Source organism: Corvus cornix, chromosome 5, assembly GCF_000738735.6.
Source record: "Corvus cornix cornix isolate S_Up_H32 chromosome 5, ASM73873v5, whole genome shotgun sequence".
Taxonomy (NCBI): Eukaryota; Metazoa; Chordata; class Aves; order Passeriformes; family Corvidae; genus Corvus; species Corvus cornix.
In genome coordinates this window covers 3895039-3910627 of record NC_046335.1, presented here as the reverse complement: position 1 = coordinate 3910627, position 15589 = coordinate 3895039, and the positions used below count along the sequence as shown (strand labels likewise).

The 15589-nt window shown below is 44.6% G+C and overlaps 1 long non-coding RNA gene across 10 annotated transcripts in view; it reads right to left on the bottom strand.

Moving 5' to 3' along the window:
- Window positions 1-3762: 3762 nt before the first annotated feature.
- The window catches only part of LOC120410102, a 96341-nt gene continuing 84514 nt past the window's right edge, over window positions 3763-15589 (bottom strand). For 8 of the 10 annotated variants that reach the window (XR_005602043.1, XR_005602040.1, XR_005602047.1 and 5 more), the window contains one exon: window positions 3932-14715. This is a non-coding gene — a long non-coding RNA (uncharacterized LOC120410102). Of the gene's footprint in view, window positions 14716-15589 lie in introns of all 10 variants that reach the window. The other 2 variants (XR_005602046.1, XR_005602049.1) reach the window with 2 other exon arrangements.

Here is a 15589-nt window from a genome sequence, read left to right as displayed (position 1 = left end):
GCCCCAAGAAATGGTGGAATTTGTCCATTGTCGCTGCTACAGCCGGAAAATACCAAACAAGAGAGACAGACCCAGCAAGGAAGAGGATGGACATAGCAAGGGTGCAGGGAACTGGGCTGAGGAGAAGAGGCACTGTACCAGTCAGGGGAGATGCAGAACTTACCACCTGCTACCGCAGAAGTAATTAAATTGCACTCCAGAAATGGATAGTCCATCTCCAAGTGAGGCAAAACTGATCTCGTACAGATCAGTTCCAACCTGGAGAGTTATTACATCTCTCCATTTCTAATTACGCTGTTACCCAGTATGATGCCAACTCCAAAGGCAGAACCTGTGTCACTAAAGAACCTTTTCTTTGTGGAAACAATGATTAGCAGAAGCAATTATTTCTCATGAGAAATTTTGGAAATAATTCCCTTTTCTATCTGATGCGCCTATCTTTATTTGACCATAAAAAAGGGGAAGAACTTTGAGAACTAAAACTGAGGGGTTTTTTGTTTCTAGGATAAATATTCCATTTGAGATACATCTTTAATAAAACTTTTACCCAAGAATGGCAATTTTAAAAGGAAGGAAATACTGTAGGGGTTTTCCATACATAGCTGTAAAGTATCAAAAGAAACAGAAGCACGAACAAAAATTTTGTATCTGTCCAAAAAGTTGGATTTTGTTTTTCATAGACACATTTTGATTAAGAAGCTGAAACAGGCACTTGACTTCCACACTGTCCACCTCTTTGAGAGATCTGTCTCTCCAAGACTTTGGTCAATGCACACCTGCTTAGGTGGAACAATGCTGCTGTGACAGTGACATCTACACCAGCAAAGGTCACACACCCATCAGAGCAGGCTGGTTATAGCAGGTGGAATCCCCTGCACAGCTGGCCAGGACTACAAATCCTCCAGGATTTATAAATCCCAATCAAAGTGGTCCCTTGAGCAAGTGCACCTTGATTAGGCATCTCTAAGCATCAGCTCCCCTTCCTCACAGATGCCACCAGCAGAGATGTGTGTTCATGGCTGGAGCTGCAGTCACCAACTCAGTGAGTGACTTGTTGCATGTGGGGTGTCTGTGATCACCTCTCTGGCCTCGCAGACAGGTCCATAGTGGTGGTTTCTACTCATGAACCTGCTGCAGTTCGATGGGCCTTTGCCTGTCCGGTGAGCTGTGTTGAGGGTAAGAGACAAATGAAGTGCAGATGATTTTGGGGTGACTTTGAGTGCACGTCAGAGATGTTTTGCTCCACATGTCAGGACAAAGGCTCTGGGCTTTGGTCTTGACTCAAGTCAAATGTCAGCAGGAGAGACCCCAAATTTAAAACCTCATGTTTAAAATGGACATTTCCAAACACGTCACCACTGCAGTGTCTGTTCATTTATTCATTCAAAAGTGCTTTTTGGCCCTGGTTTGTGCTGGGACAGGGATGAGGGGATGCGGGGTGAGCCTCTCTGCCACATCCCTGCAGAAGGACCTGGGCAGGTATCTCTGGACCATGGTCTTCAAAGGCAACACCTCTGCAGATGCAGAAGAGACAGTGGTGACTGCCCCATTCCACCCAGAGCTCCAGCTCTCCATCACACCCCCAGCTCCTCAGCTGATTGGTGAGTGAAGCCTACACAACCCATTTTGAGACTTTCCTACCCCTCTCTCACCATGCCACGAGCCCAGGTCCCACCACCAGCTTGATGGCCAGCAGGAAGCTCCTGTCCGGGTGGCACTCGCGGGGAGAAGGGTGCCTCGCACCTCCTTGTCCCCTCTGCGCTCCCAGCAGCAATTAGAGGGTGGTGTTGCACTGGTGCAGGCAGGGCGAGGACGTGTTGGCGGCTCGGTGGCGTCAGGCGGTGACGAGGTGTTTCTGCGAAGCGCTTGGCGCTGTGATTCCTCCTCACTGCCCGCCTTGCCACCGAGGGCAGCGTTCCGCCTGGCATTGTTCTGCTCCCTCATCTCGGTCATGTGCTCTTTGCCATCCAGATTCGCAGTCGTGACCATCCAGCGCTTTGATGGTTATTCTGCGTCGTTCGGTCAGTGCGGGGGCGGGGGGAGGAGGGCAGCTCTTTCCTGCCCCCTCCCCTTCTCTTCCCTTCAGTGTGGTGGCAAAGCAGGCTGGATACAAGGAGCCAATCACAAAATCGCTGCTGGGAGGAAAGGAGGGGGGAAAAAACCCCCAAACCCACAGAGTAACCCATGCGGCTGTGTTTTAGTGACTGGATGTGGATGTGTACCTCTCCCAACAAAGCCCTGGAAGGGTTCGGGGTGCCCCACGATGCCACCCCCGGCTCCGCTCCCCAGGCGATGTTCGCACAGTCCTGCCCCACCCCGCGCACAAAAAACTTTTGCTGTAGTATCACAGGACACGATAATCTCCCGTATCCCGTCTCGGTAACCCAGAAGCCGCCTCCCCCTCATATTTTACATATTTCCTAAATTCGTTTGCAAGGGGGCAGGAGAGGAGATAACGGCGGTGAGTTGAGCCGAGTGGGAACTGCTGACTGACAAAGTGTGTAGTGCAGTACGGGTGCTTTCTGGCTCTCTAATTATCCTTTTCCTTCTTGACTCCAGTATCACATGTAGCCATGTGTAGAATCATAAAATAATTATGCAGTGTACAAGCTTTCTGGGAGCATGTACCACTGTTTTCCTAATTCTTTATCGCTCCCATTGATCGTGGCGTGTGTGCATTGATCCAAGTCGGCCATCTGGTTGGGGAAGATAAGCGTGCGAGTGTCTTTGCATTGCACTGTCACTCAGGGAGGGGGGTACATTTTGGCTGTAGGGAATTACAGGGGCAGGATTAGCCCTCTTCCTAGGAGTAAACTGAATTTTAAATGCAGTGTTGCAGCTGCATGGACCATGTTGCTAACTTCTGGTTTTGCCCACAGACTGGGTGCATTTATTATTATTGTTATTATTGTCATTACTATTATTATTATTATTATTATTATTATTACCTCTTCCCTGCTTTCTGTCTTTGGAGATAGAGATATGCTTGTATTAAATGGAGGGGAGAGAAGGGAAAAGCGGGAATGCCTTTCCCTACACACCCTGGACTTGTGAGTGGCTGCTGCGTTACAGGATTTCGAAATGGCAAAACCAGCTTTTAAATGCAGGCGAGAACCTGCGGGATTGAATGCATTTGGCAATAAGATTCATTGGTCCAAAAGAAAAAAAAAAAAGAAAAAAAAGGATGAAGTTATCAGCCTATGACAGGAAATTAGAGAGTGGATATTAATCAGCTCTCTTAACTTGGGTTAATCAAGACAAATAACCCTAATCACACATTATCGGGATGTGTATGTTTAATAGTCGGCAACAAAACAATGGAGTTTTGGGGTTTTTTTAAATATTTATTTATTTATTAATTTACTTATTTTCTTGCCTGCCAGCCTTCCCCCTAACAATGGGCACATCCTGCAGTGGCTTGAACTTGGCTGCAATATTTTCTGTTGACGGCCGTGGTGCGTGTGCACGCTCACACCCCTGGTCGTCCTTTTGTCAAAATGTGGTGGTGGCCATTGTTGTCTCATATTCTGCAAATGTATGGAAGGTGCCTCAAAAGCCTTTCCTCTAAAATTGAACAATTCTGTCAAAAAAGATTAGTTCTATTTTGTCTGCTGCTTGCTGACTATTCATGAATGTAAAGAGAGAGGGCTTGGGTGTCATACTAAGTTGCTAAGGTGGCTGGCTTTCGGCTATTGACTTGAGGATACCAAACCAGAGCCTACAAAAGAGCAGCCAGAAGGAGAGGAGAGAACTGGTCTGCCATGTGTTTCGGCTATACCTTCTTTAGCTGCCCATTTATTCCTTTTGTTGCCACAACTTTTATTGTCATACAGTTGAAAAAAATGTTAGACACAGGCTTCAGGCTGCACCAAGCAGAAAAAGGGATTAGCATATCACTAGGATCATCTTACACTGAACCAAATTCTTTTCAGGATGTATAATTAGTGAATACAGTCTCCCCCCTTCTCTCTCTTTTTTTTTTTTTTTTTTTTTTTTGAGGGCATGGAGGGAGCCTATGGATAAGGAAAATTAGTTCGGATCTCTGGGTAGGAAACAGGAAGAACGGATGGAAAAGAAAAAGTTCCCTAGTTTCAGGGAGGATTTTATAAAGGTTATTTCATCATTTTAGCCTTCTACATCAAGAAGCCTTTTGCATATTCACAAAATGTCTGGAAGTTGTTTGTTAAGAAAAAAAATGGTGGGTTTTTTTACAATAATGTGAACAATCACCTTCCCCAAAGGGAGGCCAGGAGGAGAGAAATTGATTCCAGAGGCGGGCCCAGACCTGAGCAGCTGGAGGTGGGCAGTGCTCCTGTGGCCCTCTCCCTGACGAGGGCTCAGCAGAAGATGTGATCCTGCAGGATGCATTACTTCTTTCCTCCTCACGGATGCTCTCAGCTCCCTTCTGCCATCTGGGAAGCACACACTGCTCTGTGTACTGCAACAAAAAATGCTCTGTCTCCCAATGCTTGGATCTGTATGAGTCAGTCACAGAACTGAAGTGTGATATGTGGTAGAGGCATTTTTAAAACAGGATGGCAGAATTAATGGTCTATTTTTTATAACTACAGGCCATTTTCAGTGATGACAGAAACAGGCATGAATCAAACAGCTGGACTGTGGGTTTAGGGTGTTCCTTGCCTGTGCAGGAAGCTCCCAAAAGGGGCTGGTATTGATGGAACACACGTAGCCTTTGCTGGTTCTCGGGACAATTCAACTCACGGATAACTTGGCCCTGAAAATCTTTCATTCAAATCACGTTTGCACCGGGGTGTGCTTGTAAAATACACCTCTGCCCTGCTCTCGCTGGGGTGGAGGTGTGGTTCTGCAGGAAGAGGAAGGTGAAGAGGAAGCTTTTGGCTTGGTGCACCCTTAGCAAAGCTCCCATGTGCATCCCGGTCCATGCTGCCTCCAAAACTCAGCTGCATCTCTCCCCCTGACAGATCCGGGTGTTTCCTGCTCCCATCAGAATAAAATTCGAGAGGAGAATTACCCTGGGAAGGAAACAGAGCTTCTTTTTCAGCTGAACGGCTGGTAATTTCGCTGCGTTTAATCACGCCGCACATTTGACATCATTGCCTTTTCAAACTGTTCAAACCAATTGTTCCACCAAACGAGCAATTGGACGTGAATATTCAGAAGCTGCTCTGGGGTTCTCGGCGGTAATTGGTCACATCACTCACATGGTCTCGTTCCCTTTTTGATGAGAAGAGGGTAGAAATTTGCTTCACGCGGATACTTAAACACCCACACATAAAAATCTCATTTAGCACAACTGTTGTTTGTTGGTTTTGGTTTTGTTTGGTTTGTTTTTGTTTTTTTTCCTGGGGGTTACCACAGCGGCGAGAATGCTCACTATTGGAGGGCAAAGGAGGGGAGCAAATGAAAGAAGTCAATTAAAATGGTGAACGCAGATGCTGAAAAGTGTTTCTCTCTTCGCCTAGTGCGGTCCCCACTGTTGGTGGGGTATGATTTTAGCTGGGGGTTGGAACGAGGTGATCTTTAAGGTCCCTTCTAACCCGATCCATCCAATGCTTCTATGATTCTGTGACAGAATATTCTGTGGCCAGGTAACAGGGGTGAGGTTTAGGTTTAGGAGGAGGTCCCGATTGCAGCAGCACCAATGTTTTCAGGCACCCAGAGCTCACACTGGGACGTGGTTGTGGCAAACCTGATGTGAGGTTCAGGAGACCGAACATGGAGAGCGATCTGGGTAATTCATACATCATGGGGCTAAGAAAAGACATTGCACAGCCATGAAGTATTTGAGGAGAAATTACCTGAGCCATTTAGGAAAATTATTCTGGTTATTTTAAAGCTGGGTCACACATATGGGTGGTCATCTGTTGTCCATGTGGATCTCCTTGATTTCAGAGAGGACTTTTGGTGAGGGATGCCTGCGGAGAGGAGCACCAGGCAAAGGAACTGTGTCAGGCTCTGTGACTTGTGATATTCTTCACATTGACACTGAACAGAGAGTGAAATTATGAACAGGGGTGACTTGAAAGCTGTTGGTTTTTTTTACAGTGTAAAATAGAAATATCAGTGTTCGTCATGCTGAAAAAAATTACTCCTGATGGCCACTTTTTATTAATAAGGAGGGGATAACCCAGAATGGCTGGAGGAATCCAAGGGTGGTTTAGAGATTGATTAAGGTTCACTATGAGGCAGTAGTTCATCTTACTCAACTCACATGTTCTCCTTCCTTCTCCTTCCAATAAAACCTGACTGATGCAGGAGAAAGAGTAAATAAAAATCAGACTACATTAAGAAGAGGAACAGCAAATATTGGGATGTTTGCAATCTACCTCCTGTAATTTTGCAATCGCATTAAAAATGCACTTCATTTGCAGATGACCTAATTTGCCCATACCTGGGCTGGGCTCCTTGGTAGCAGCTAAAAAAAGCACATTTCAGCATTCCAGCAGTCACCTTGGGGCATTTGGTCAGGGCTGGGGCTGGGGCTGGATATCCATCCTCAGTGCCGGCTCTGCCTGTGGGTGTGTCTCCCTGAAGCCTGCAGGATATTTTTTTCTGTAAAAATAAATGCTGTTTCATAAGTATTCCGTGTGCATTTTGTCATTAGCCTGTGCTGTAGAGCCACGCGGACCCAACCTTGATTTATAAAGCTGTTAAAATGTTTGACCTTGTTTAAATAAAAGCCTCAAGGTTAATTACAACAAGCATTCCAGATACATTCTCTCTGTTCTGGTGGCCCTGATGATTTAGAGGAGGAAAGGCTAATAAATTGTCATCTTTTAAAAGTAACTGCAGTGCAAAAGTGCAAGAGTTTGCTTTTCTGCCATTTTCGTGTTTTACCACACTTTGATATGTGATATATTGGGTGATGATTAGTTGCCTCTTCCTCAGGAACACTAGAAATTTGATATTTTTACTTAAAGTATGATAAGAAGCATGTGAGAATGGAAAAAAAAAAAGGTTGTTGGGAATAAAGAGTTTGAGCTTTACTCCTGCATAGGATGTATCCATAATGAGGTAAACAAAGGCATTGTGGTTTTCTTTTTTTTTCTTATTGCACAGAAAACAAATTTCACAAAATAAAAACCAATTTAAGTTTCTTTTAAAAGAACTGGGAAATATTGAGGAAAGTTAATTGAAGCACATTCAAATTACAATAAACACATAGAGGCACAATTATCTTCTTTTGACTAGTGTGTGGCTTAGAGATGTTTTTATCTTTTGTTTATTGCACTATTAAAAATATGGAGAGGCATCAAGAAAGGGTAGATAGCCGCCATATGGACTTACATATTTTCCCTATTTATATTTAAATAACTATCCATGAGAAATTATGCACAAATTGTGCAATAATTCCCAACTGAAATGACTGTTTAGAAAATAAAAATTCTGAGGCACAATATTCTTTTCATATTAAATTGCCCATTTTCTGTACACCGTGTATGTTTGTACAATAACAAAAAAAAGAAAAAAAAAAAAAGCTGCATTACAGCCCAATACAATTTGTTCACAATGCTAATGAAGACGGATAGAGGACATTGTAATATACTGGAGTAATTCATGAGCAGTGTGGGAAAACAAGACAAACACGCTCAGAAAGCCAGGGCATAATTTTTTGTTCCCATTTCCAAGAGTGAATGGTGGTAATTTTAATAACCTGCTGCTCTGACAGATTTAATGACGCCGATTAACTTTCATTGCTTGATTCAGGCCACGCTCAAGTTTGGGGTGAACATTTGGGCTTGCAAAGTTTGAGTGGATGGTTTTTGGCAGCTCAAAAGGAGCTCCTAACACCCCATAGAGAACTTGGCTGAAAACCCCATGCTTGTGATGCCACCTTGTTCCTGAAGAGGTGAGTTTTGAGCCTATCTCTGTCTCACTTTGCAGCAGAGAACCTCGTCCATGGACAGAGGGTTCTGGTACCCACCAAAGGCCCCTGGAACACCCAGATGCTTTAATTCTGGCTTCACTTGCAGGCAGGAACACGATGTGATGTCTCTGATTGCATGTTCTGATTAGCCAGGACTAAGCCACGAATGCCGAGATCATTTTCACTTCTGATAAAACCCAGAAGAAGAAATACTTTTCCAGCAAAATATCCAGCTTCAATCTATACATGCCCCCAAAAAAAGGAAAACTGTGACATCTTTTGAATTTCTAAAAGGGGGGTGAAAACTTCCAAATTAGATGGTATATCCTTGCATGCTCAATACAAGTCAAATTTTTCTTGTCTCTCTGATAATTCTAATAAATTAAATTTCATGGTTCATTCAACATCTCTGCTGTACACCCTGAAATCAGTAACTTATAAATGCCTTGCTAAGCCAGATGTGACTGCTGTGCCTCCTCATTTTGGCCAGCCTGGCATAGGGGGCTCCTGTCCCACCACACTCCTGGGACCTCCTCCCCATCAGGATATCCTGAACAGGGTCTTGAAAAATCAAGTCTTGCAAAGTGATTTACCGTGGACATTTTATTCATGTACACAAGTGTGACACAAGTGTGTGTGTGTGTATTTATGTGCATGTATGGGGGAATGCCCTGCTGTAGCTTTAGGAGGGTGATTTATTTATTTCTTTTAGAAGAAACTCTCCCAAGAAATGTTCAGGTCTGTCAGAAATAAGCAAAACGATTCAGAGTCTTTGATCTGAGTTTTATGGCTTGTTCCCTTTTAAAATTTTATTAGATCCCCTCTTTGATGCTGCCGTGTAGATCGAAAGGCTTGGTTGCTGCATACACTCCACTTTGTTACCAAGGGGTATTTCTGGTTGGTATTTTGGGACTTATAAGGGCTCTGTAGTATGTTAAAAATAGAGAAAAGAGCTTTCAGCCCAGTAAAAAGTGAATTTCATGGAGTGCTGCTGTCACACTCTCCAGGCAAAATACATCCCCGTGGTCCTGGTGCTGCTGATAAAGATCTCTGCTCCATGCTAAACTCTTAGTTTTCATCCTTTCCTTGTGCTTCCAACTCTCATTCATATAATTCCTGCCCAGCCTCTCCATCTGTTCACGTCAGCTTGAGTGTGGAGTCAGGGGAAAGCTGGAGCTGTAGTTAAATGCTTGTATGAGGGGCTGAAAGGTGGGATAGTGGCACACACGAGGAGCTGAGGTGTGTTTTTGTGCCACCAGCCACCACCACACCCAGCAGCTACCTCCTCAGACAGGTGTGGGTGTTTGGAACCACGTCACTCAGAATTGTACAGAAGAATCTATGGAAAAATCAATTTCTGTTCTCACCCCTAGAGCTTGGTACTGGCAGCACCAGAGTTGTTCCCAATTGCCATCTGTAAAAAAAAAGCCTCACAAACCTTTCCTCCCCCATTTAATTTGCAGTTGGCAACCATGTCACTGTAACCATGAGGATCTAAAGATGTAAATGAAACAAGTCTGGCATTACGGAATAACATGGTTTAATGGGCTGACTGATACCTTTGAATTTAAAAAAATTTCCGTGAAGCACTGTAGCATTTATTCAAAAAACTGAAAGGACAGAAAAATTTGACCACAAGCCTTCTTATTTTTACTTTTTTAAAAAAATAAGTCTATTTTATATTACTATTTTTTTCTTTTCTCTTACCTTCATTTCATTTCATTTCACTTATATTCCAGCAAAACACAGAATCTTGTCTGCCACTTAATTAATTAACTGGGAAGAAACGTGTTTTGGTGGCTTTGGACCAATCTGTACCAAGGCTGGGGCAATGAATTGTCAAAGTGTTGCTCAGAAGCCACCATACCAAAATAACCTCATGTTCTCACCTGCCCTTAATGGCAATGAATGTCAGAGGTGGAGGAGGGAAATGTGGGCATTCCAGAGCTGTGGAATGATGAAGAGCTCTCCATGCTGGTGCCTAATGTTGCATTCCAGGCACAACCAAGTCTCTCCCACTCCATCTTTTTTTCCCCTTCCTTCTCATTCCCTGATAATGATGATGGGGACTCCTCATGGCAGCGGCGGTTGCAACACAGTTTGAATGCAGCCTGAACAAATCAAAGTATGGGATATCTGGATGTGCAGCTAGAACATTCCATACCTGCCCTGATCCTCATTCCTCTCTTCCCCTCCTGTTCTTTGGTTTGTCCTTGGAAGAAACCAGAAAAATGCCTGGAAGGCAGGGAGTTGTGTTTTCCAAACACGTCCAGGGAAGTTTAAAAAACTCTTTTGGGGTGCAGCCATCTGCCATCACGTTGACTGTGGTTCTTTCCCCAGGGAAAGGGGATAAACTCAGGTGCCATTCAGGCAGTGGGTTTCAAAGTGACTTCCTTTGGCGCTGCCCAGTAGAGCTTCTCACTGGGAAACATGGGTGAGAAGCCCCAGCATCCTTATCCTCATACCCATACCTGTTGCCAGGGTTTAAGCTTTATGGATTTTATTTAGCACTTTATTATTTGGAAATCACCGTTTATTTCCCCTCCCCGCGATAAATTTTCTCTTTTCCACAGAAACAGAGTCATAGAATGGTTTGGATTGGAAGACACCTTAAAGTTCCAATCCCTCTTCAATGGGGATTGATAGGCAAGGACCTGGGCATAGCATTCCCTGAGCACAATTAAATCCAGGAATCTGCCCTGCAGGACACAGAGCGTGGTGTTGTCCTGTGTTTGGCCAGTGGTGAGCAGAGGGCGGCCCTGACTTCCAAGGCAGCCAACATAAATAAATAATACGAAGCCCTGGAATGAGTCATTTGTGGGCAGCACACCTGCAACACCCGTCCCACAGCTGTAGGGCTGGAAAGGCAAATAAAACAGCTGTAACTCAAGCCTGGAGGGTGCTGGGGATTCGGGGGAGGGAAGCCAGGCTTTCAAATCGCTGTAACCCAAGGAAGAAAATCATCAGCCTCTATGCCTTTCACAGCATCTGATGACAAAATGGTTTGTGGCTTAGCCATTGTTTAAAGGCCATTCCTCAAATTCCGTGTTTACTGTCAGCAGGGTGAGTTGTGGACTCTGTGACTTTAGCTGTTAATGGGCCTAAACACTTCTGCCAACAGATTAAGCTCTGCTGAAACGTTAAGAAAATTGGCCCAAACAGAGATACGGAGGATTCTTGTTGAGTTGTTGTTTCATTTGCATGAGAATCATTGTCTGCAGACAATGGCACCTCCCTATCACCCGAAGTGTGGGCAATTGGGTGAAACTCATTCAATTTCTGTTAAACGGCAGAAATTGTTTGTTTATTTGTTTCTAGAGGAAAAGAAAAATGCTCATTTTCAGCTTCAAGGAGGAGTAGATCAGAAGTGAAATCCAACCCCCAAATGCCACCAGCTAGTGATGGGAGCTAACAAGATGGGATGACCCAAAAGAAAAGAATTGTGAGAACTCACAATTAAGTTCTGAGTGTGCTTGAAACAATTACTGTCAGTGGAAGAGGAAGAATAAGCAAAATTAGTCTACTTGGGGAAGGTGAAGAGCAAGTTTCTTTCTAAAAAAGTGAGATGTGTTTTTGCTATTATTTGTGCTGCTGAAGTTCCCAGGTGATCCATATCCTGGTGTTGTTTCCATTTAAATGCTGTCCCAACAGGTACTGCTATTACCTGCACTTCCCCCAGGTTCAGTGTTCAGAAGAGGGTTAATTTGATGCTCAGGTGACATATATTTTTTCCCATTTTCCCCTCTGTTGTTAAAAATAATAGCCTGGATTATTTGAATTGTAGCAGCACCTGGAGTCATCAGCCAAGGCTGCAGCCCCCTGGGAGGAGCACTGACCAGGAAAATGGGGAGCTGGTTCTCCAGGGAGCTCCTGGCTCTCAGACAAGGGGAGTCACAGGGATGGAGAGTGAAGACTGGAGGCCACCTCAGGACTGGGGCACAGGCAGAGAGCCCAGGCACATCTGTGACCCAGGTGAGTGTGTTTGGCCAGGGGTGACTGTGTGCTCAGGGCCACCCCGTGCTGGTGCAAGGAAGGATGGAGCAGCCCAGCACCTTGGGGGCTGTTTTCTGTCCTTATTGCTGATTAGTGACATGGGATTTAATCCCAGCACCATTCGACATTTCCTTTCCTAAGGAGATCCTGCTGTTTTCTTTATTATTATATTTTTTTTTTTTTTGTTCTTCTAGCCCTGATACTTTTGGCCATCACTGCTGTTCCTGGCAGTTACCTGTGGCTGCTTTAAATGCCACCGGATGTGAGGGGATGTTTACATTTCCCCAATTACATTGTCTTTGAACGGTTCTAAACTTGACTTTGATTAAACACGCTAATAACAAGAGAGGCTCCGGTTTTTTTCTTTTTTTTTTCTTTTTTTATGAATGTCACTTGCTTGAGTTAAAAAGACATGCTCTTAATACTCGCTTTTCATCTAAATCAAGAAAGCAACACTAAGCAAAAAAGTATTTAACTGTAGCATATAGGATTGTAAAGATGGTAATCAGGGACACTGGTAATTGAAGCTTTTGGGGGAGAACCTTTCTTCTGAATCCTTCAGTCTGTTTAATAGGATAAAATTAGCTTGAGTGGCTTGGTGTTTGAAGAGGTTATGATATAATTGGAGCTGCCTCCTGGGTTTGCTGCTGGACAAGGCGATCAGGTGGAGACATGGGAGGGCATGGGAACCTCTGAAGTAGAAGACTCAGCTTCTGCCATACTAATTAGCCTAAATTAGCTATGCCAGTTTTCTGCTTGCTTTTGAATTTCCCTGATAATGCTTTTATCGGGAGGGTAAGAAAAGGAATATGAAAACACGCACAAAGTTCACTGCGGAATGGCAGAAGCGGTGGCAACTGCCGGCGTAAGGCTCAGGCTTATTGCTGCAAGCTTCAAAAAAGAAAAAAAGTCAGGGGGGGAAAAAAAAAGATTGAATAGCATTAGGAAATAACAAATGGATATCAAGTACAACCCCTAGGGATTTAGAAAGTACTATGGCTTGCGCTCTCGAACACGAAAGTTTACAAAACATCTGTAAGAAATTGATTATCTTGAGGATTATACACACATTATTTTGAGGGCAGCCTCCTCCCCCCAAACCCCAGCTTTGCTCTTGAGTGTTTAACCCAAGGTGAAGGAGGCGGTTCTCCTCCAGGCAGAACCAGCTCCGGCACCTCCGCTCGTGCTCCATCATCCGCAAGGCCCGGGAGAGGCTATTTGTGCTTTGTGAGCTGCTGCCATTTTTTAATTCTCACTTCCGACCCCAATTAATCAACTTTAACCATGCAAAGAGATTTGTGGCACATTCAGTATAGCTTGCATAAATCTGTTTTGATTGAAAATGTGCGAATGGGAAAGAAAATAAGGAGGCGTTTTTTATGTTTTCTTTCTGTCCTGGGTGGATAGGGATGGATTCTTTTGCCAGCAGATGAAGCAAGTCAGGAGAGGACTTCTTCAAAGGCATGTTAGAATGCATTTTCACAGAAAAAAATAGCTCCATCCCTGGGGAAGAGTGGAGACTATGGGGAGATACAGTTTTTTCTTTCCCGACTAGTACCAGCCTTGGTTTGGGGACAGGTATTTGGGGCCACAATTGTCCATGTCTCTCATTGCACATTCAGATATTAGAAACTGCAGGAACAAGCCTCACATCAGCAGTCTGCTCTCCTAGCAGGGTCCACTGGCTCCAGGAGGCCTCCTGTCACTGGATGAGAGGGCAGAATGAGGTTCTGCAAGATCTGCTGGACACCCTCTGAGGGTGTCATGGTTCAGGATCTCTCAGGCAGGAATGTTGTTATGTTTCCCATGAGCCATTCTTCCACCCAGTGCCCTTTCTCCCCACCAGGCTGTCCCAGGAATGTTTTGTAAAGACTTGTGTGAAATTAGGAGAGGATTTCAAGGTCATTTAAAGAGCAGACTTTGCAAGGCTTACCCAAACCTTGGTTTGCTCATGGTTTTCCACTGTATCCCCTGGGTCACATCCAAGGTTTTTAAACAAAATTGTGTCAACTCCATAGTTAGAGGAGGATAATGGGGAAGGGAGTTGATCTGAGGGACTGTGATGCACAAGGAGTGACTTGTGCTCCAGAGGACCATTCCTAGTAAAGCTGGACTTGTTTAAACACATTCTGCATCTCAGCACAAGAAAACCAACCTGAAGGCACTGTGCTGTTACTATTCATCACTGTCTGCTTTCCATGGAAAATCAATAGGGATATCAGGGTTTAAAAACTCAGCTAAGCTATTTTATTGTATTTTATCTCATTCTTTCTGGAGAGGCAACTGGCTGAGCTCACATTTCTAACAACTGCTTGAGAATGAGTTTGGAAGACCCAGTAAAATGAATTTCCTTCACTGTCTCCTCCATGTACAGGAAAATTGCTCTTTGGGTCCCCTCTTAGCTGGGGTGTACCTGGTCCTCAGTGGAAAATACAGTTCAGATCCTGGTCTTTAGGGCAATGAATCTGTCAGGGAAAGAGAATGATTTTTGACTTCTCCTCTTCAGGCTTCCACACTCTCACAACACTTGTCCAGGCTTTTTATCAGGTGCAAACACCTGAGCCCCACAAGCCCTTCAGCTCTGGCACACACATTTTACGTGTTCACTCGAGTGCCTGCACACAGACAAGTGTTGGAGCAGCTTCATCTCCCGCCCCTGTGGGCCCCAAGGCAGCACCCTGGGTATTACCTGCTCAGCTGCTCCACATGTGTTATTGGGGGTTGGAGCCTGCAAATGTTTCTTCACAGGAGCAGCATCACTCTTGTGACCAAGTCCTCCTCACACAGATCTTGCAGAGATGGGTTTTTATCACTCCACTCAGTCTCTTTACATTCACAGGGTTTTCTTTTGCACGGCTTGTTGGCTCATCCAGCTACAGAATAATGACAGTGAAATTGTTTTTAAAACCTCCTCAGTCCAAAACCTAGATTTTTAAGCTTGCTGCTCTAAATTCTGCAAGGAAACTATTCTCTTCTTGAAAAGGGTAACAGCCAGATTAGAGTCTTGAGAGCTGAGGGGAATCATTCTTAATTAGAGAAAAAAGAACCAGGAAATCTTCCTGGGTTTTTTTCTGTCAGACTTTCCTCTTTGGAACACTATCCTCATTTGATAGAAATGTTTAACTGGTAGGAACCATGAGGCAAACTCCTGAATGACAGAGAGCTGAAGAAGGCACCATAAGCTGTTGTCCTTGAAACCAGTGGTGATTTTCCCTTTGATATCACAGGGCACATTATCCAGCATAGCCCAGGTCCAGACAGTTTTATTCTGCAGCCAGCAGTGATTCCTACTCAGAAAAGACAGAACTGTTCCCCAGAGGAGCTGTGCAGCATGGAGAAAACCTTGTACACGTTAAAGGCTGAACCACAGCCCCACCAGAGCCAGCATGAAGCCTCTCAGTGGTCCCAGCAAAGCAGAATTCCATCATCAGTGACCAGGCTGACCACACTGATGCAAATCTAGAGAAAATGTGGTTGAGCAAATCAGCTCTGACCCAGCCTTGAACCTATTTGAGCAGAGGGGGCTTTGCTCAGTTCATGGCACAAAAGTATTTATCCCTTCAGTCCTTCTCTGCTCTTGCTGTTGTACCCAGGAGAGAAAAGAGCTTCAGAGCATGAAGCAGCTTTTTGGGAGAGCTCCCTTCTGTGTGGGCAGTGCCTCCAGCTCCCCTGATAACAGAGAGGCATTCCTGCTGTGCTTCCTGCTTGTCCTTGCCATGACTCCTGCAAGCCAGATCTGCTCCTGTT